At 43.0% G+C, this 19,879-nt stretch overlaps 1 protein-coding gene across 3 annotated transcripts in view; it reads left to right on the forward strand.

Moving 5' to 3' along the window:
- TMCC3 (transmembrane and coiled-coil domain family 3) overlaps positions 1-19,879 on the forward strand; it is a 75,806-nt gene that overhangs the window by 35,757 nt on the left and 20,170 nt on the right. Inside the window, exon 1 of one of the 3 annotated variants that reach the window (XM_077772302.1) lies at positions 195-291. The exons of 1 other annotated variant lie outside the window; for it this stretch is intronic. The gene's annotated coding sequence lies outside the window, so the exon portion shown is untranslated. Of the gene's footprint in view, positions 1-194; positions 292-14,458; positions 14,622-19,879 lie in introns of those variants that run through there. One more of the 3 variants, XM_077772303.1, reaches the window with a different exon arrangement.

A 19,879-nucleotide genomic window follows, 5' to 3' on the forward strand; every position in this document is an offset into this window, starting at 1 on the left:
GTGCCTCTTGGGGCTGTGAGCACAAAGAGCCCACTTGTCCAGCAGTGGCTTGAACACAGTATGTTATTGGTGGCGGGTTGGAGTAGTCCCAGTGAAGGGCGTGGAGTTTCCCCGAGACAAACAGGGATACTCAGATATGTGAGCAGGATCTCCAAAGTCCGGGGTGAGTCATACGGTAGGTGCTGTCGGAACAGCGAGCCTGGCTGCCTTACAGCCTCAGATGCCTCTCGGGCAGGAAGGCGAGCTGGTCGCTGACCCTGTTCTGCTCTCTCATTCGTCGTGTGGTGTTTGGTAAGTCTCCTCACCCGCTCTCCTGTTTGAGCCGGCCTGTGTAAATATATGCTGTAGAGCTTTGTGGTCATTTATAGTTTATGAGGTGCTGGAAAGAAATACAAATTATTTTTGTGCTTGTCTCAAATCCTTCCTAATTGACTAGCGGCTTTCTAGGTATTTAAACTGCCTAAACTCATGAACCACCAAACAAACTCTCTCTTGCTGGGTCCTTTAAGAATGCAAATCCAGCATGTGTGATTTAAGAGATGAGCAAATACACGCGGTGTTTGCGTGTGCCAGCTACCGGCTGGTAACAAGCTGGTTCTCCATCCACTTCCCCGGGCTCTACCCAGACTGAGTTGGATCTCAGTTTGTACTCTAACATTGGCTCTTTTGAAAAGTGGATATCCTTGAATCCTCCCTTTCCTGAAAACTTCAGACTCCGTAAAACAGACTTTGTGTGACTGTCAGCCACTGTCAGTGCCCCGTGAGATAGATGGGTGTGGTGGCTGTGGGCTGGGAGAGGAGGCAGCAGTGGGAGAGTGTGGATCTGTAAGCAGGGCGCTTCCTGCCATCCTGGGATGCTACCCCGTGGGACTGATGCAGAACTCCCCGTGGGCTGGGGAATGTTCCATTTCACCCGGGCTCTGCCCCCGTGAGCTGCCTGATCTCATGGGAAGTTGTATTGAATTTGTGACTTTGTATGTGTGCCTGTGCTGCCGGAGGTTTCTGTACATGGCTACAAAATGCACATACTCTTTGTTTTCACTTCCTGGACATTAGACTATTATGAACACACTGATTAATTCAAGTAATTTTTTTTTTCTAATTCGTTTGGTCTCAAAGGTTGATCTAGAATATTAAGGTGGGCTTACTGTTGATAATGATCCCTAGCCTTAAGAAACAAACAGTCGGAGATGGAAGAGGGGTGTGGAAAGTTGGAAGAGTTTGCCGTTTGCTGCTTATCATTTGATCCTTTGCATCTTGAAGATTAAATTTCTGTTATTAAAAAAATTGGAGGGCCTATTCTAACAACAAGGCATCTTAGTAGCCTCCTAGCACAGTGAGTGCAACAGTCATGTAGGGCTTGTGCTGGAATGAAAGGGGAGATGGCCGCCCAGACCATGAGGGCACTGCTTGTAAAACAGCTGTTGCTGCTGCCGGCCGCTCCTCAGGATGCTACAGGAAGGGGTCTCGCCTTGCCAGCTGCTGGCCCACTAGGCTGTTCTGGAAAAGCCGCCTCAGTGAGGAGTGGGTTGTCTAAGTGCAGGCAAGCATGGTTTGCTGGCTGCCTAGGGGTTAACCTGTAGCCCAAGGGAAATTTGGAGGTTCTCTCTCTCTCTCCCCCCCTCTAGACTACACCCTTTCTGGGTGTGACCCAGAAGACCAAGTCAGGACCCACTCCTGGGGTGGCTACGAGGCCTTTTTGTCCAGATCACATTAAGCAGGTCCTCAAATTTAGATTTTAACATTATTGCCCAGGAGTTAAGTCACAGAGCCAGAGATAGACCGAGAGGATTAAAAAGAGAGAGATGTTATTCAACATATAACTTAAACAGACATACACCCACACAGTTTATTACACTGTGTGATTTACTCCATGGTTTTTATTTTTAAATGTTTATAAATTAAGAAATACTAAGCATAAAGGATATTCTGTTTAGAAAATAACATGAAACATTGCTGCACCTAAAACCAAGGGTAAGAAATTGAGCTTGATCCCATGGCCTTTTCCCAGATTGCATTTCCCCTCCATCACAACCCCCCATCTGCCCCCCCCCACCCCCACCCCAGGTCTTGCTGTCCTAAGGTATGTGTTAACCACTTGCTTTTTCTTTGTCGTTTTACCACCTGTGTATTTATACCTAAATAAGAATTGGTCTCTTCTTGAACTTTAGAAAGTGGAATTCATACTGCATGTGGTTTTCTTTGATTTGATTCTTTTAAGATTCATCTGCTTTAATTTTACATTGTAGCTATGGTTCATCTCCTTCCACGTTACAAATGCACACAGTGTGTATATATTCATTCTGTTACCTGTAGACCTTTGGGTTATTTCTGGGTGGTGGTAGTTTTCTGTTGTGAACATTGTGCTATGATTTTTTTTTTTTTTTAGCAGCAAGCAAAAGTTTATTAGAGTATAAGATTAGAAAGAATAGTAGGAAAGCTGCCTTTACAGAGGGGACATTTGAAAGTGAATGCCTCGTGCTACGAACATTTTTAATACACTTTCTTAACATGTGCAATTTGTTACTAGGAATAGAATTTCTGGGTCTCTAGAGCATGGGCAAACAATTTTTAATGTTTTAAGAATTCATTTTAAATGTATCTTGTAATCTGATTTCAGCATTGCTTTGTTTAAATCCTGGAGCCATCAAAAAATGTTTTCTACACTGAAATAATGCCATCCTATTTTGGCCCCTGAGAAACTTTAACCTTAAGGAAATACCCTTAACTTCTTTCTGTAGTTGTTACATAAACCCTTTTTGAAGGGCAAAACCAAACTTTTAGGACCTGAGAATCACAGGGGTGCCTGAGTGGTGCAGTCGGATGAGCATCTAACTCTTGATCTCAAGGTTCATGAGTTAGAGACCCGCATCCAGTTCTGTCCCCTTCTCTTGGGATTCTGTCTCTCCTTCTCTCTGCCACTGCCCCACTTGTGCACACTCTTTCTCAAAAAACAAAACAAAACAAAACAAAACTGAGAATCACAAATAAAACAGTCTATCCCTCAGGAGTCACATGAGCTGTATATATGCAAACAGCCACCAGGTAATCACTCAGTGACTCTCTTCAGCTTACTGTTCTGAATACCGAGGTCAGTTATTTTGCTATTTTTTTAAATATGTTACTTTGCTATTGGTAAAATCATAGGGCCTAAGAGGAGCAAGGAAGTATCTTGAGAGTGCTAATGAAATTTTAAAGGTAGTTGCATATTAGTCTGACTTTGAGGGTACAAGCACCGGGAGCTTTGTTAAAAATAATAACAAAGTGAGTAACAACAAACTCTTCCAGAAATCAATATAAAACGAAAAATACCACTGTCCCCAGATTCCCAGCCCTGTTCCCTGGAGGTAATCACCATTCACAGTTCCTAAGATTTTCTCTAGAAATTTCCAGACTAGAGTACTGGTGTATATAGTCATATAACCCCCACACAGTATCTCTTTTAAAACAGAAATGAGTGTGTGTAGACCTAGCTCTGCAACTTGCTTTTCTCCCCTAACAGTGAGGCTTGGAGAACTGACTGGTAGCCCATTCACCTTCACCTCCACTTCAGTGGCTGCATTGTTTTCCATTGTACTAGAATCTTCTTAAGCGGTTCCCCTCTGATAGGTGTCTGTGTTGATTCCAGAGCTGGAAATAAATGACTGTGCTGGCGGTGGTGAATCAAGGAGATTGTCCAATTAGAAGCAGCAAAGAATAGGAAAACGAGGCAAAGACTTATATAAATAGTTGGATATCCCTTCTGTTCTTTACATCTCTTGAGGGTTTTTTTGTTTCTTTGATTTTTTTCCCCCCAGTTCTTTGGGAACTGTATGGAAGCTTAAAAGGGCTAGGTTCCTTTTCCTCCTTGCCCTTCCTTCCTTGTGGTAGAAGAGACTGTGGTATCTGACTAAGTTTCTGAGGGAAAGAAATGTATTCACCAGTTCCTGCCTCAAGAACTGGGGGCCTCCAGCTCTGTTCTCTCCCACCTCTAGTGCAGTGAGCACCGGACTGTTCTACCTGATTAGCAGACTGAGGCTAATTCATCTGTTTGGAGATGGAGGGGTTTCATTGTACAGAGCTTATCATTGCATCAGTATTTCTCTAATGGTGGTGTTTGCAAACGCTGTAGGTTACCTATGCAAGCACGATTTCTTTCTCTTTCTCTCTGGCTGCCTGAGCCCTCTCATGAAGTAGAGGCTGAAAATGTTGGATCCTGCTTCCCACAACTTCCCTTGCAACTAGTGTATAGACCCTGTGACTCAGGCCTGGCCAAAGGAACCTAAGGGGAAGTCTGCTGGGCAGTTTCTAGAAAATGTTTTCCTCCCTAATAAAATGTGAAAGAAGAGTGATATAGTTGTCTGCAGCTAGGAATTATCTGCGTGTGAGTCTTAGGACCACAGTGACTCTTTTTTTGTCTCCAAGAGAGAACAAGCAGATGTCCGAAGAGTGGTGGAATGGAAAAATGGAGAGTGTGGGTCTTTGATAACATTTTTAAGCCACTAAAACTAGCTCTTTCGTCCAATCTTTTTACCTGATGTGGCATTTCACCCATAGGAAATAATATCAAAGTATGAAACAGTGTTATAAGACAGCTGTATGCCTACTGTGTTCAAAAGACATTGTGAGGCTGCTGTAGGACAGCAGAGAAGCAGGGGAAAGAATAAGAACTGATAACACGAGGCAGTAGAGAATTTAGTGCTGCAGGAAGGACTCAAAGCAGCAGTTCTGAGTAAGCTGTAGTTTCTAGATTGGAGGTGATAAGAAAGGACTTTGTGTGGAAAAGGTTAACAGGAGCCAGTCTGAGGGAACCCCATGGTTTTGGTAAGTAGAAAGTTGGGGGTGGCAGGGGAGGAAGCCTGAGGTTTTACAACAGACACAGTCTGTGGACTCAGACCTGAGTTGGAACTTGGGCTCATCACTCACTGGTTTGTGACCTTTTCAGAAGCCTTGACTTCCTTGATATTCCTCATGATAGACTAAACATAACCTGTAGAATTGGGGTGAGGAATAGAGGCGAAATACGTCGGACACCTGTGATGCAAACAGGCAGGCACCAAATAGAGGGTAGAGGTGGAGGGGGCAGGGAGACCACATCCGTGGTGGGAGCTCCTGAGCCAAGTGGAGGTGAGCCAGTAGAAACCATGTGGGCGTGTTGCTTTTGATCTGGTCAAAGGTCACCTGGATAGGCCATTTGGTCCAGGTGAGGGGGTGTGAGTACAAAACCTGGAGAGACAGGTTTAGGTTGAGACGCGGAGGGCCTGGATTTCCGACGATCTGGGTTTAGACCTTATCCTATAGACAGCCCTTGTGCCGCGGCTGGGAGGGGCAGCCTGGGACAGTGAGATGCCTTAGGAGGTGGTTGCAGTGGCCCCGGTGGGCAGTATAAAAGACCTTGACTGGGCAGTGTCAGGTGGAGGGCAGGGAGAGGTTAGGAGTCGGAGAGGTGATGGAGAAAGACAGGATTTAGTGATGCAAGAGGCAAAAGGGAGGAAAGAATTAGCAACGAGTTCTAAAGACTGAATGCCTGTCTGTTGTTTGGTGTGAAATTCATGGTAGACTTGTAACGCTTTCAGATAATCACATCCCAGGTTGGGACATGAGCACTGAGCACTCAGCAAGATTTATTGACATTTTGGATGAAAGATGTTATATGTAAGTAGGAAATAAATGATGGTGCCCAAATCTGCTCGTTAGTTAATTTTGTCTAATTATGTTTGTCACTTTCCCACTGTTTACATGTAAAGTTTGGTTCCTTTGAAAAATGTGTCCCTTAATAATGTAAACATACCCTTGCTTCTGATTAGATATGATTGAACACTTTGAGTCAGTCCTGTAATATGAAGTGTATATTCACTGATTGTTGACTACGTGTTTATCCAGGACGAAAAGCAGTTGAGCATGTTTTCTCTGACATGAGGATTGTGGTACTTACAGGTCTATTTACAATGCCTTATTCATAGAACATCAGTCATAACAACATCTAAAGTAGTGAGATGAGACCAGAAGCATCAAGTATAGAAATGAAAGACATTTCAGTTCATTAAAGTCAGGGTCATATCTTAGGCTGCATGAGGTTTCATAATCTCAGTTGGTGAATCTTGAACAGATGGTTCTTTAACATTTTGAAATGCTGAGTAAGGGAGGTGGACCCCAACATATTAATAAAGTGCATCACTCTGAATACTATTATGTAGTTAGCAATCCTTGGAGTCTAAGTTCATCGGCTTTCCCAAATTTAGGCAAAAAGAAAACTCCATCCTTCATGTATCCTAGGGAACTAGGTATGAGTAAACCCTTTTAAGAAAGACAGACTTCCACTGGGGCATAAAATTAAGTTTTTCAACAGTAATTCTGTACATAGGTGGTTTTGTAAGATGCTCAGAACAAGTGTCCTGTCTGGGAGTTCTTGTGATCTCATTGGGAAGTTAGGGCCCTCGGCCAGGTACAGACCCAGGATTTGGTTCATTACTGTTGACAGTGAGGAGAGAAAAGCATCTGACGCTGAAACTCTCCCAGACAGCTTTCTATTCTTCACATGCCTTCCCCCACCCCTTTTACGAATCTAATTTGGAGTTTAAAATTTTTTCAGATAGAATTTGAGTCATAATAGATAGTGTAGATACACAGGTATACTGTGGTGCTTTCCTATAGTCAGAAGAATCTGGGATACTTTGCAACTATGGCTTAGAGCAAGGGGAATATGATTTGTGGTATATGTTGAAGGATTCCTCTTTTCAATCCATAAGTAAAAGACCAAAGGAATTGTAGCCTTCAGGGAAATCATCTTTAACTCCTGCCTTTTCTTTCATTTTTATGTAAAAATTCTATCCTGTAATCTGTTAGCCTTCTGATAAAAAGCATGAGGGCTGTGATCGTTGGAACGTGTATAGCCTCTCCTATCTCCAGAAGAGAAAGGAGTAGAGATGGAATAAATGATCTGTCATGTGTATGAGACAAAATCCCCGATTTCTTATCATGTGACAGATAATATTTTAGATGAGAACTCAGCTGCCCTTAGCTTCATGATTTTGTTTTTAAATACTGGGTCTGGTTATAGGATCTCTGCATTGCAGACAGAGGCCCGCTCTGTGTTGGTGCAGTGCAGTGTGAGCATACAGGTGTATACTGACCAAATCCTACAGATCAGCAGATCCTTCCTACGTGCCTGTGTACACAACACATGAACCGTGACCGAAATCTCTATGCACAATATAGCCACAGTTCTGTGTTTTTTAAAAGCTAAGAGTCTAAACAGTGTCTGTATTTAAGGGAGGGTTTTATGGGTGATATTTTTTCCCCTGCATTTTTTGTTATTTCAGGATCTCTATCTCTCAGTATTTTTATGATGAAAAAAAAGTCCCCACTTACTTTCAAAACCCTGGCTTCTCCTTGCCACCTGGTAGAGTGTCCAGTCTAGTGTGGCTCACACAGCCAGCTACGGGGTGGGTGGGGCTTGGGTCTGTGTTCTGTCTCGTACCTCTGCCTCTCACAGATAGGTGCCTGCACCTCTTTTTTGCCCCAGCCCTCAGCTGTACCCTGATTCAGTCCTTATAAATTCTAGACACCTCAAGAAACCATCGGTTTCCCAAATATTCTGCTTTCTGCCTCTGGACACATTGTACTCCTCTCTGGACTCTTTTGGCTGAATTTTGAGCCCCCTCTTCTGTGTCCAAATCAGATATCATGCTCTTTGAAGGGTCTCACTGAAGGCTTCTAGGTCTTTTTTCTGCCTCTTTATTCCTCATGTTTTTCTGCATTTGTGTAGTTCCATGTGTCTCCCTGCCCAGAGAGGGAGCTCCTAGGCAGAGGCATGGTTGTCATTCTTCCCTTACTGATTCTGGTGCTTTTAGCATACAGCCCAGCTCACAAAAGATAGACAGGAAAACATTTTTTGAGTAGAAATTCTGTATTGGGGGGGGGTCTACTTTGGAACCTAAATCAGTTCCATTAACCTAAATTAGTCAATTCCGTTAATTATCATCAAAACATTTGGTCTAAATCAAATCCATTAACTGTCATAAAAACATTTGGTTCAAAGTATGTGAATAAGCTCTAATTGTACTTTGTGTGCTTTTAGTTAATTTCGGCCTCTTGGAGAAACATTGGCTTTCTAAATAACTATTATGTAATGAACCAGGTCATTTGCAATCTGCATCAGCATCGTGTTTTGGATGTTGCTGCATTTTGCAGAATTTAAGATGAAATATTTTTGTATCTAAATCTAATGTGATTAGTTATAACCACGGATATTAGTGCTTTGCTAGTTAGTATACCATACAGATCTCTACGCTTTCTGTGTTTTGTACATTTGCTCTGCTATATTCTGGTAGTAAAAACAAATATTTATTAGGCAGTGTCATGAAAGTTGCAGAAACTTTAAAAATGTTAAAGAGCTGGGGGCTCCCAGGTGTTTCGGTCAGTTAAGCGTCTGACTCTTGGTTTTAGCTCAGGTCATAGGTTTCACCTTGCATAAAGGCTCTGTGCTCACAGTTCGTTCTGTCGGTCTCTTTCAAAATAAACATTTTTTAAGAATATTAAAGAGCTGACAAAACACAGTGTGAATTGACACTAATGAAGTTAAAATTCTTACTTTGCTAGAACTGAGCAATACACTGGTCTGGAATACAATACTGTATTAGTCTGCATTCATTCATTATCTGCAATGTTACAAGTGCTGTAGAGATAACATAGTAATTTGACAGCCCCAGTGTTTTCATTGTCTAAAGGTTTTTTTGTTTGGTTGGTTGTTTTTTTGTGTGTGTGTATTTCTTTACTTTTTAAAGGAATGACTTGCAGGTACATAACATCTTAAAAGTACAATTGGATGATTCTTACCTGTGTGCTCACCACGCTACCTGCCACCTGCCCCAGCATCGTTGGCACCCCAGAGCTCCCTCTGCCACCTTCTGGCAGATCACCGTCCCTCCCTCTGCTCTCCAGCAGGGGTGGTGGCTATCTCCAGATCATAAGAATCCTACAGCGCAAAGTGTGATATAATGAGGTTCATCTATGTTGTGTGTGACTAGCTCTTCATTCTTTTCATTTGCTGCATATGGCTTTTAACTGCTTTTTGCTTAATCGTCATTTTTTTTTTATTTTTTAAATTTATTTCTAGGAGAGAGAGAGAGAGACAGCGTGAGCAGGGAAGGGCCAGAAAGAGAGGGAGTCACAGACTGAAACAGGCTCCAGGCTCTGAGCTGGCAGTCAGCACAGAGCCCGACGCGGGGCTCGAACCCACGAACCGCGAGATCATGACCTAAGCGAAAGTCGGACGCTTAACCGACTAAGCCACCCAGGCGCCCCGCTTAATCGTCATTTTGGTAGTCAGTGTCCTTAGAAGAAAGGATACCTGTTCGATGTTTGTTACCTGGTATGTGCTGAGGGCTGCCAGCTTCACAGACCTAGTGGTAGCAGAATTGTTGAGTGGAAAGGCCTCCAGGGCCTTAGAGGTCACAGAGTTCATCCACCTGGTTTTCTCACATGAGGGACCTTAAGAGTTCACTAGGCCCCCGACTGACCTGGTCTAGGCTTCTTCCTTACTTCATGATGCTCTGTCACAATTCAGATCTGATCATATGGATGACCCAAGTTGATAGAAAAACAGTCTTGGGAAGTTAGCAGTTTAGAAATCCAACATCAACAAGGTTTAAAAATGCTGGCCCTTAAATGATAAGAGTGTTAATTTTCTAGAGTTTTCATTCACTCATCTGTAATACATTTCTCTCAGTATCCATTAAATGAGGTGTATCTCTGTTCATGGAATTTATTCTTTTATGAGCACCAATTCTTTTTTTTTTAATCTTTTTTTTCATGTTTGTTTATTTTTGAGAGAGCACGCCCGCACATGTGCACGACGAGTTGGGGAGGGGCAGAGAGTGGAGGAGACATAGAATCTGAAACAGGCTCTGGGCTCTGAACTGGCTGTCAGCACAGAGCCCGACTTGGGGCTGGAACCCACGAACCATGAAGTCATGACTGAGGCACCCGGGTGCCCCGAGAACTAATTCTTAAAGGAGAAGGAAGGGGAAAATTTTAATCAGTGCACATGGTTATTATGATTTCCGCAGTTTCAGTGCATTGTCTTGAACTTCTGCTACTCCCAGCTGTAATCCTCTTCAAGCCTTGATGAAAACCACAAAGCTTTTTCTTAAGATGAGAAATCTGTGTAAACTCTAAGTCTGTGAGCTTTGCAAGTAAAGAACTGTTCCTTGATCAGATACCTTACTCCTAGTAATGGTTCATAGAAAGTTTCATAGAAAGAATATTGTAGGAGAGATTAGTGGCTCAGCATCGGAAAGTTTAACCTTTATTGACCCCACTGGCCAGGAAGTAACCATAGGACATTCTTCAGTATGTTAGAGCCTCCTTAATTATTAGACACAGAAACATGTGGCTTGTCTTTTTCCCAATTATAAAACACTAGTTCAAAGAGGATTGAGTCCCATTCATTGGTCATGGAATAAATTTAAAGCATAACTATCATTTTATGTTTGTATATGGAAAAGTAGAAGGCAGAGTACAGCAAATACCTATCTACTGTATCTAGATTCAACAAATAAATCTTTTGTATTCGCTTTATGTATTGTGTATGTAATCTGATTCAAGGCAAGTTACATGTACACATTAAGGTACTTAGTTTCTGACATGTATACAAAAACAAGGACATTCTCTATAGGATAGAATTAATATACCCTAACAAAATTAATTATAATTTTCTAATATGCAGGGGTCCAAAAAATGAGCTAACTCTATTTTTTAAAAATATGCTTATAAAGTTGGGTGGCGTGTAGTAAATATAAGTATTATTTCATAAAAGTTACATACGTGTGTATACCTGCACACATATGTATGCATGTATTGGTAAGTGCATATTTCTTACTGTGGGTCTCATTCAGGATTTGGAATATAGTGCTTTATAGCATAAAGAAGGTCACATAAATAAGTATTTGCTACTCAGAGATACTGCTAGTTCTGTACTGAGTGTTGAACGGCATCTAAAAAAGTGAATACTTGTCGTAACCTAAAAATCTAGCAAGGAAGATAAAATAAGTAGTAGAGCCAGAATGCATCGATAGGAGAGGAAGTAACTTGGGCAGGAGTCCTGTGAAAAGGCCTCATAGAAGAAATCTTGAAGGGATGGTAGGATTTGGACAAGACTAAGGTCTTGGAACAGGTGTGCCCAGAAGGAATGACGTAAGCATTGGGGTGGAAAGAAAGTGCAGAAATGTGTAGCGCTGGGGTCTGTCAGGGAGGTGGTAGAAGGAGGAAGACAAGACCTAGCATAGTTGGTGTAGGAAAAGTTACTCAGGGATTAAGTACCAGCAGGAGGAAGAATCCAATTCCTTTATTAGAGGAAGAGCCGTTGTACGTCTCGAGCAATGTTAGAACGCGAAGAAGAGGAGTGTAATGTTCTCCATGGCTGCATAGAGGAAATGAAACACTGAACACGGTGAAACCTGTTTAAACTCTTGCCCTTTAGGTAGATGGAATAGGAAGGGAGGATCTGGATTCAGTGGGTGGATCTGGAGAGAGTGAGGAAGGGTCAATCTAGGGAGAAATTCTTGGACAGGGCAACAACAGGATTTGGTGACAGCTTGAGTCGGGTGGAGAGAACCTGTGCAAAATTAGCGAATGATGCCATTGATAGAGAAGGTCATGGAATTAACTGTCGCCAGGTTCAAAAAAACTCCACGTATCATCTCTAAAAACAAGCTTCCATGACATCATACTCTCAAGAATTAGTTTAGGAGGCATGTTTTTTTTAAAAGAGGAAATAGCAAGTTACCATCATTAGGTTTTTCTAACACAATTTTTCCTTGTTTTGCTTAAAGACTTAGGGAAATGTTAGCTAATGTCTCTTTAAAGGCCTTAATTTAGAGCCCTGGTTTCACTTAAGTAGCAACATAGAAGACTAATCATACTTAAAAAAAATTAAGGATCAAATATTGAGAGTTTAAGTTTTAGTCATTTGAGGTCATGTACCTTTTCAAAAGTTGGATCACTCAGATACTAGGTGTTCCGCTTTTGGGTGAATGGGCATCTTTAGACACATTCTCGTTACAGGTCAGTTCAGATTCACTGGAACTTGATCTGAAGGGATGTCCTGTGTGCTGTGAGATTCTGCCGGACGTTTCCCATCCTGCCCCTCCGCTGCAAGCTGTGTATACACAGTAAGCAGGTGCCACAGTGTGCAGTGGGGAGGGAATTGCCAGCTTCTCCTGAGGAGCTTAACATGGTGACAGCAGCACCATTGCTCCTGGCTCTGGACTTTTCCGAAGTTCCCACCTGTCTGGGGTATGTTGTGTTTGATAAGCGATAGCGTATACTTAGAGCCCTTAACTCTGTATGAGGCCCTGTTGCAAGCACTTCACGAATTTTAATTCATTTAATCTTCATAGTCACCCTATGAAGTAGGTACTGCTGTCCCCACTTTACAGATGAGGAAACTAAGGCATAGAGAGACTAAGCAACTAGCCTACGATGATACGTTTAATGTGACAGAGCTGGGATTTGAACCTACAGGGTCTGGCTCTGAATCTGGTTTTAACCACGGACATATGCTACCACTGTGATACAGTTAACCCGTATTGGACACATGGCTTTGGAATTGGGGCTTTCCCACGAATCTCAAAACCATTGCAGCTGGTTGCTGTGAGTGTGACGAGTGGGCCCTGGAAGCTGTTCCTCTGCTGGAAATATCGTCAACCCAAATATAGACCTGGGTTCTAAGAAAGGCCATGGTATAGTGGCCTTAAAAATCACAGTCCACAGTTCAATTTATTTCTTTATAGTTTCCTTTTTTCTAGATTATAAGGTAATGTGTTCCCAGAGGACTGTCCTCTACCTGAAATATAAATCTTCAGTGCTTTTAAGCTGCTGTGGCTGTGAGAGAAAGAAGCCTTCTCTTTCCTTCATCTTGGGAGCAGAGCCTCTAATGATTACCTACCTACTAGGGCTGGAGCCAGAAGAGGGGCTCCGTGTACCAACTGTCTGTTTCACTGGCGTGGAGAATCAGTAGTAGTGGTTAAAACAGAAGCAGTCGACCTTTTTATGATTCAAGACCTTGGGATCTAAGCTAGTTTCTTCTCTAACTCCTTAACGTCAAATTGGGAACATCTCCAGCAATCGCCTTGTGGCACCAAGAACTGCCTAACGCCGTTTGTTAGTATTTGCTCTTCTGGTTTCTCTCTTGTACCTATTTTCCACTTTGCAGTATTTAATGGCTGCGCAGTGATTTAAGTGAGCGAAAATTGAGACTTGGAGGGGCATGGGAAACATGTTTGTGTCTAGTAAAGGGTCTGGCATAACGCACCTGGCATAACCAGTGAGAGGTGGGGGTGTTAGAGCACGGACCTGGGGGCCGCCTGGGACCACGCCCCCTGCTCACTGGCTTTATGACTTCAGACAAGTCACTTGTTTTTTCTGTTGGTAAAGTAGGAGTGATTATTCTAATATTCTTGAGAGGGAAAATAAAATAATGTATGTGAAGCAAGTAGAACATTATATGATGCTTAAGTCTTTAACTGGTAGCTTCTCTTTTTAAAATCAATCTGTACTATTTTGCCAAGATCCCATCCTCTCTTGAACCATTCTTCTTGAGGCCTGCTTCTGTCCTTTATATATATATATTTTAAGTTTAGTTATTTATTTTTAAGAGAGAAGTGCATGCGGGCAGGGGAGGGGGAGAGAGCGCGAGCGAGTGAGCGAGACTGTCAAACAGGCTTCGTGCTCAGTATGGAGCCCAACTTAGGATTCGATCTCACGTCCCTGGGATCATGATCTGAGCCAAAATCAAGAGTGAGACACTCAACCGACTGAGCCACCCAGAAACCCTTACTTTTGTCCTTTACTTATTATTTTTTTAAATGTTTGTTTGTTTATTTTGAGAGAAAGCAAGCAGGGGAGGGAGCAGAGAGACAGGGAGACAGAGAATCCCAAGCCTGTGCGATGCAGGGCTCAAACCCACAAACTGAGAGTTCATGACCTGAGCCGAAATCCAGAGTCAGGTACTCAGCTGACTGAGTCACCCAGGTGCCCCTTTCCTTTTGTCCTTTAAAACAAGTCATTGCCTTCTTAGACTCTGGAGGATAAAAGGACTCCTTTATTTTTGTGTTCATGTTCTTCTGAATTGTGCTTTCCTAAGGGACAGGGAACTATACTTGATGATGTTGCTGGTGCAGTAGATACGTTATTTTAAAAGTTTTTCATTTAATGCAATACCAAGACTGCATCCTTATGCCATCACAAATAGCTTATTGAATTACAACATGGTGTGAGAGAAGGAGCCAGCATGTGGATTCTCAGCAACAGTTAGGATGGTGACCACAGAGAGAAGGTCACAGAGAGGAAGGGCGTACACCTGTGTATTCTGTACATTGTAGGTCATGTGCTAGTTGGTCACCTGTGTTGTTTGGAGCAAACAGCCATGAGACACATCAGTTTCCTGAAGTTTTGGTCTTTTGCTTGAATCACGAGGCATTAACCATCTGCAGCCCAGCCTGTCTGGAGTCCTGAATAACCTCTGCTGTGGGTTCTCCTTGATTCCACCCTGGTCAGCAGCCGGGAGAATGTAAACAGGAGGGACAGCTGCTGCCCCAGTTGGCTGTTCGTCTGCCATTGATTGAGCAACAGAAACTAAGGTGCTGTTGAGGAAGGAATGTGGGGCAGGACACCCATGGTTTTCAGACATTGATATCCAGTATAGTGGGGGGGAGTGGGGGGGGCGGAATCCAATGTTCTACAAATACTTAGACACCTAGCAGGATAAACGCTGTTCAAGGAGTGAATGCAAATTTTGGGGAGAGTACAGAGGAAGCAGTCAGTTCTAGCAGAGCATGGGGGCAGGGGTAGCTCTGTGGAAGAGACTGTGTTTGAACCACTCCTGGAAAAGCTAAATTGGGGTGGAGGCCTGCATGGGCCATGCTAGAGTGAGGAGCTAGTAGGTGCTTAACCCACAGAAATAGGAACGTGCAGGAAACACTCAGAGGCTTATTGGATTAGTGGAATAAGATGAAGGTTGAAAGCTTAGGCTTTGGTACAAATCCTGGTTCTGTGCTTTATTAGGTATAACCACAACCTATATGATGCCCTCCTGTTGCAAATCTGTATAGCATAGCTATTGATCCTTGTTTCATGGAGCTGTGGGGATTAAAGGAGAGTGTGTACAAAGCCCCAGCCTTCCTCTGTTGCCTTGTGCATAGATGTGCTCAAAATACCATTATGGACCAGTCTCCTGGAATATGGCTAAGATAGGACCCTGATCAAGAGAGTTCTAAGTTCTTTGCTGAGGATTTCACTCATTAGTTTATTTATTTTTTTAACAATTTTGTTTTAAGTTTATTTATTCTGAGAGAGTGAACACACGCATGAGGGGAAGAGAGAGAATCCCAAGCAGCCTCTGCATTGTCAGCACAGAGCCCGATGTGGGGCTTGAACTCATGAACCATGAGATCATGACCTGAGCCGAAACCAAGAGTGGGAGGCTTAACTGACTGAGCCACCCAGGCGCCCCAGGCAATTTATTTATTATTACTTTTTTTTAAGTAAGCTTTATACCCAGTGTGGGGCTTGAATTCACAACCCTGAGGTCAGGAGTCACCTGCTCTACTGACTGAGCCAGGCAGGCACCCCTAGGCTAGGGAATTTTAAAGATTTTCAGAAGGAACAGGACATGATTGGTTTATCTTTTAAAAAGATAGTTTTATTTGGCCCAAGGCAATCAGGTTTTTTATATTGCTTGGCCTCATTTGAAGCCTAACACAGCTTCCATATGAAAAATAAGTACTAAAATGTTGATTGAATGTGCTTTTTGTGGACATTAAAATTTTTTTCCTTGAATATGATGCTATTTATTATTTTGGTAGAACTAAAGGGAGATTTTTATTTCTAATTGCTACTTGGTGATAATACTCCTGGCTTACATTAGAAAAAGTAAAATTGCTTAAAGGAAATAAGTTCCATATTGCAAAAGGGAAATAAACTAGTAAGGATCAGGGGTTTTTTTCTACTTCAAAATTAAGTGTGTTATTTCTAAGCCCTATCTGATGGCTAGTTGTGTTCTATTTATAAAAAAATAAATATTACAAATTATCTAGTATATACGCGATATTTTTTTTAGTACCAAAAACAAATTAAACCCTGACCTGCAGAGAAAAACTTATAATGAAGCTTAGGTTTGCTTTGGGAATGTACTTGGGGACCCAAGTATCAAGTTTTCTTTCCTGACTCAGTCTTACTAAGCAACTTTTCAAGAACCCAAGCCAAATTGTAACGTTTAGTGTGGCTTTCTCTGGGTGCCCTGGGAATGGAGGACAGAAGGAGCTGTGTCAGCTTATGAACTGGGTACATTTGACCATATCCCTCCTGTTACATATGGGAATGAGAGTACAGTGTTCACCTCCAGAAGGGTGATGCACGTAGCATCTGTAGATTGAGGCACACCTACCTCTTTATCCTAAAAGGGTATGATAAGGCACGTGGGAAATAGAGTCGCAATAATATCCAAAAATAAAGTTTTAAGTTAAAAAGGAGGGAAGGCTAATCACCAGGTCTAACAGTTACTCATTTGGGTTGAACTTCCTGGCAAAAAAGGAGGCATTGTTATCTGATAGGACACCCCTATCATACTGACTCTTATATTTACTTTATGTATTTAGATAAGAAACTATACTTCAGTAGACGAATTACTTTCCCTTGTAGGGAAAATACTTCTCCTGTGCAGAGTACCTCTTAGGAAAAGAATGTGGATTGATATGAAAAGTTACTTGGGTTCGTCTATAAGCTACTGCTTTTTAAAACGGGCGTTAGGGCAAGTGAGATCTGTGAAGATTCTTGCGGTGCTAACAGTCTGACTTCTGTTGCAGATCAGTGCCCCGCATGTGACATTACTGTTGTCATGGGCCTCTGAGAGGGCACTAAGAAGTCCTCAGAGACTTCGTTCGGATTGGAGATGCTCAAAGACTGCAGGACGGTGCTGGCTCTGTGATTACGCTTCAGAAACTTAGGCGAAGCACACATTCCTCCCAAGAACCCCCAGTCTCTCGTTTCGGGGGTGAGGAAGGCGGTGAATAAATGCCATTCTTTCTGCTCACTGGCCAAGGGCCTTGGAGATCCATTTTTTTCTCCTCCTTCAGAGCTGTCTCTCCTGCCTCGATTCCCAAGGTGGTTCTCTTGGGGTATAATGTGGTATTTCCACCTCCCCTTGCCCTCAAGGCTAGTGCTTAGTCCCTTTCCTGGAAAGGTTTTACTGACTCCTCTGCCAGAAACTGGTGGGGAGTAACTCCCATGGTGGGAAGGACTCCAGACACCCCCTGGGTGGGTTAGTTCAGCGCCCAGGGGTTCTCACATCCCCCCATTTCTTCTAAGTGTAGGAACTAAAAGCCACATGACATTTATTCTGCATTTAGTCCTAAAATTGGGGTTTCCTGCTTCCCCTTTAGAACTCCCCATCCCAGATCTCCCCTCCAGAAGGGACTGTGAGCCCTTCCTTCAAGAAGGCCGAGTTCTTCGTGCTCGACCTGTGGACGTGAGGGGCAGGTGTTAGCTGCTCACATCCCTTTCCCAGACTCGTCTGTTGTTGAGGTAGATGGGATGCCCAGAGACTCCTTTTTCTTAGAAATCACCTTCTTTTGGTGACACCTAGCCTGGGTGGCTCAGTCACTTGAGCATCTGACTTCGGCTCAGGTCATGATCTCGTGGTTTATAAGTTCCAGCCCCACATCAGGCTTACCCCTCTGCCCCTCCCCCACTTGTGCTCTCCCAAAAATAATTTTAAAAAAGAAAAAGAACTAGCCCTCTTTTGCTGTTGCTTCACATGCCTCTCCAGTCTCCTCACCAGAGGACCATGGCTGTCCTTTACCTGCAGTTGATATTCAACTTAACGTTGCTCGCTTTTCATTACTCGAGCCTGCCCCTTCTGGCCTCTTCTCCTCTCCAATTTAATTCTTCTGTAGATTACACAGCATACAGTACATTTTTATCAGGTCAGACTAATTTTGTAAGACATTCGTTTCCATTAATTGAAAGTGTGAGTTCTAAGCTATTTTGAAGACATTTACATTTTCTAGTGCATGTAACTCAAAGTAGGTTACCACTATTGCCTGGTAGAGGCTTAATGAGAAGATAATTATTTCTAATTACAGTGTCAAGTGTTCATAAGTGCTTGAAGATGCTTGAAGAATTTGTTTTTGAGAACTGTAAACACCTTGTCTAATCTCCTTCGTCTGTTAATTTGCAGTGTTGGGATAAAGGAATGGGCCAGCAAAGTACATGTGTTCTAGCTCCTGTTCCTTAATCCCAGAGCAATGAGGGGAACTTTACCTTCAGGCAAGAACTAGGACTCCTGATGCTGTCGAATCTGTTCGGTCTGTGATGCTGAGAGAGGAAGAGGCAAGGGAAATAAAACCTTGATGGTAAAACTAGTGACTCAGTTCCTGTTCTGTACTTCTTTAAAGTTCATGGCGTGTTGTTGTCAGACTTGAACTACAAAAGGAAGTGTTCCTTGTCTAAACAAATTAGAACAAACCTTTTATGAAGTCACTCTACTAATAAAATATCTTTGGATACTATGTGAAGATCTTTAAGATTTTTCATTTCTTTTATTATTATTAATGTTTGGTGTTTTTTTTGTTTTTTTTGAGAGAGAGAGAGCAAGACCAGGGAAGAGGCAGAGAGAGAGGGAGAGAGAGACTCCCAAGCAGGCTCCACGCCATCAGCACAGAGCCTAACGTGGGGCTTGAACTCATGAACTGTGAGAACATGCTCTGAGCCAGAACTAAGAGTCAGACACTCAACTGACTGAGCCCCCCCAGGCATCCCTAAGGTTTTTCATGTCTAGCATGTAGAAGGAGGGAAAGTGGCATTCTTCTAAAATACAGGTATGGACTATTCTGTGTAGGTGTCAGCATGAATGCAATCTTCTCTCATTATGAGGCTGCTTAACAAGCCTTCAGAATTATTTCTGAGGTGCAGGCCAGCTCACTTAGCAAGAGAACCAAGCGTTTTATGCTGGGGTTCAGGGCTTTGGTTGGCTTTCCGGGGTTCCACGTGCATTGAGCGGGGAGACATTGTGCAAGTGCGCGTCAAGTTACCACAAAGCAAGACGGAAGATGGCTTCGTTGTGTCGGATGTATTACTAGCAGCAAAGTGATAAAAAGACATTTTTTGGTAAAACATAAAAAGGGTACCCCNTGTGCATTGAGCGGGGAACCATGTGCATTGTGCAAGTGCGCGTCAAGTTACCACAAAGCAAGACGGAAGATGGCTTCGTTGTGTCGGATGTATTACTAGCAGCAAAGTGATAAAAAGACATTTTTTGGTAAAACATAAAAAGGGTACCCCCTAATGGGCCATGCATGCCGGACTGTACCTTGTTTTGTCTGCACTATCACCCAGCAGAGGCCAGGGTGTCTTTCTTTTTCTCTAGGCAGATCCGTGGCTTACCTGCTGAGCGCCTTTCCCCACGTGCATCCAGAACTGAGCCCCTTAGTTGTGAGGCCCTTAGACGTGGCTTGCTTCTCCAGGGGTCTCTTAACCTCACTTCTCTGATTTTTACCTTCTGTTTCTCTCCTTCTTTCTTCCCTTAGTTATTGTAAATGCTTGCGTGCGATTTCAGTAAAAGCAATAGGCCTTTTTTTTTTTTTGCCCTCAAAATTGCTTTGCCTCAACCACTGTGCCTATTTTAAAGCCTGGGTGAAGAAGAACGAATGTCACAGGCCGTATCAAACCTGAGATTGATGTGGTTTCAGCCAGCAACACCAGCGCTGTGGTTAGGCAGCGACCTGGACGATTATTTCAAGTTCAGACTGCAGGAGGGCGAGTGTGCCGACAGAGCACTCTGAACCAGACCCAGGGCGTTCACACAAGTCCGCCCCCCACCCCCCCGCCCCCCGCAGGCTCC

The sequence above is a fragment of the Crocuta crocuta genome, unplaced genomic scaffold (genome assembly GCF_008692635.1).
Source record: "Crocuta crocuta isolate KB4526 unplaced genomic scaffold, BGI_CrCroc_1.0 scaffold216, whole genome shotgun sequence".
NCBI lineage: Eukaryota > Metazoa > Chordata > Mammalia > Carnivora > Hyaenidae > Crocuta > Crocuta crocuta.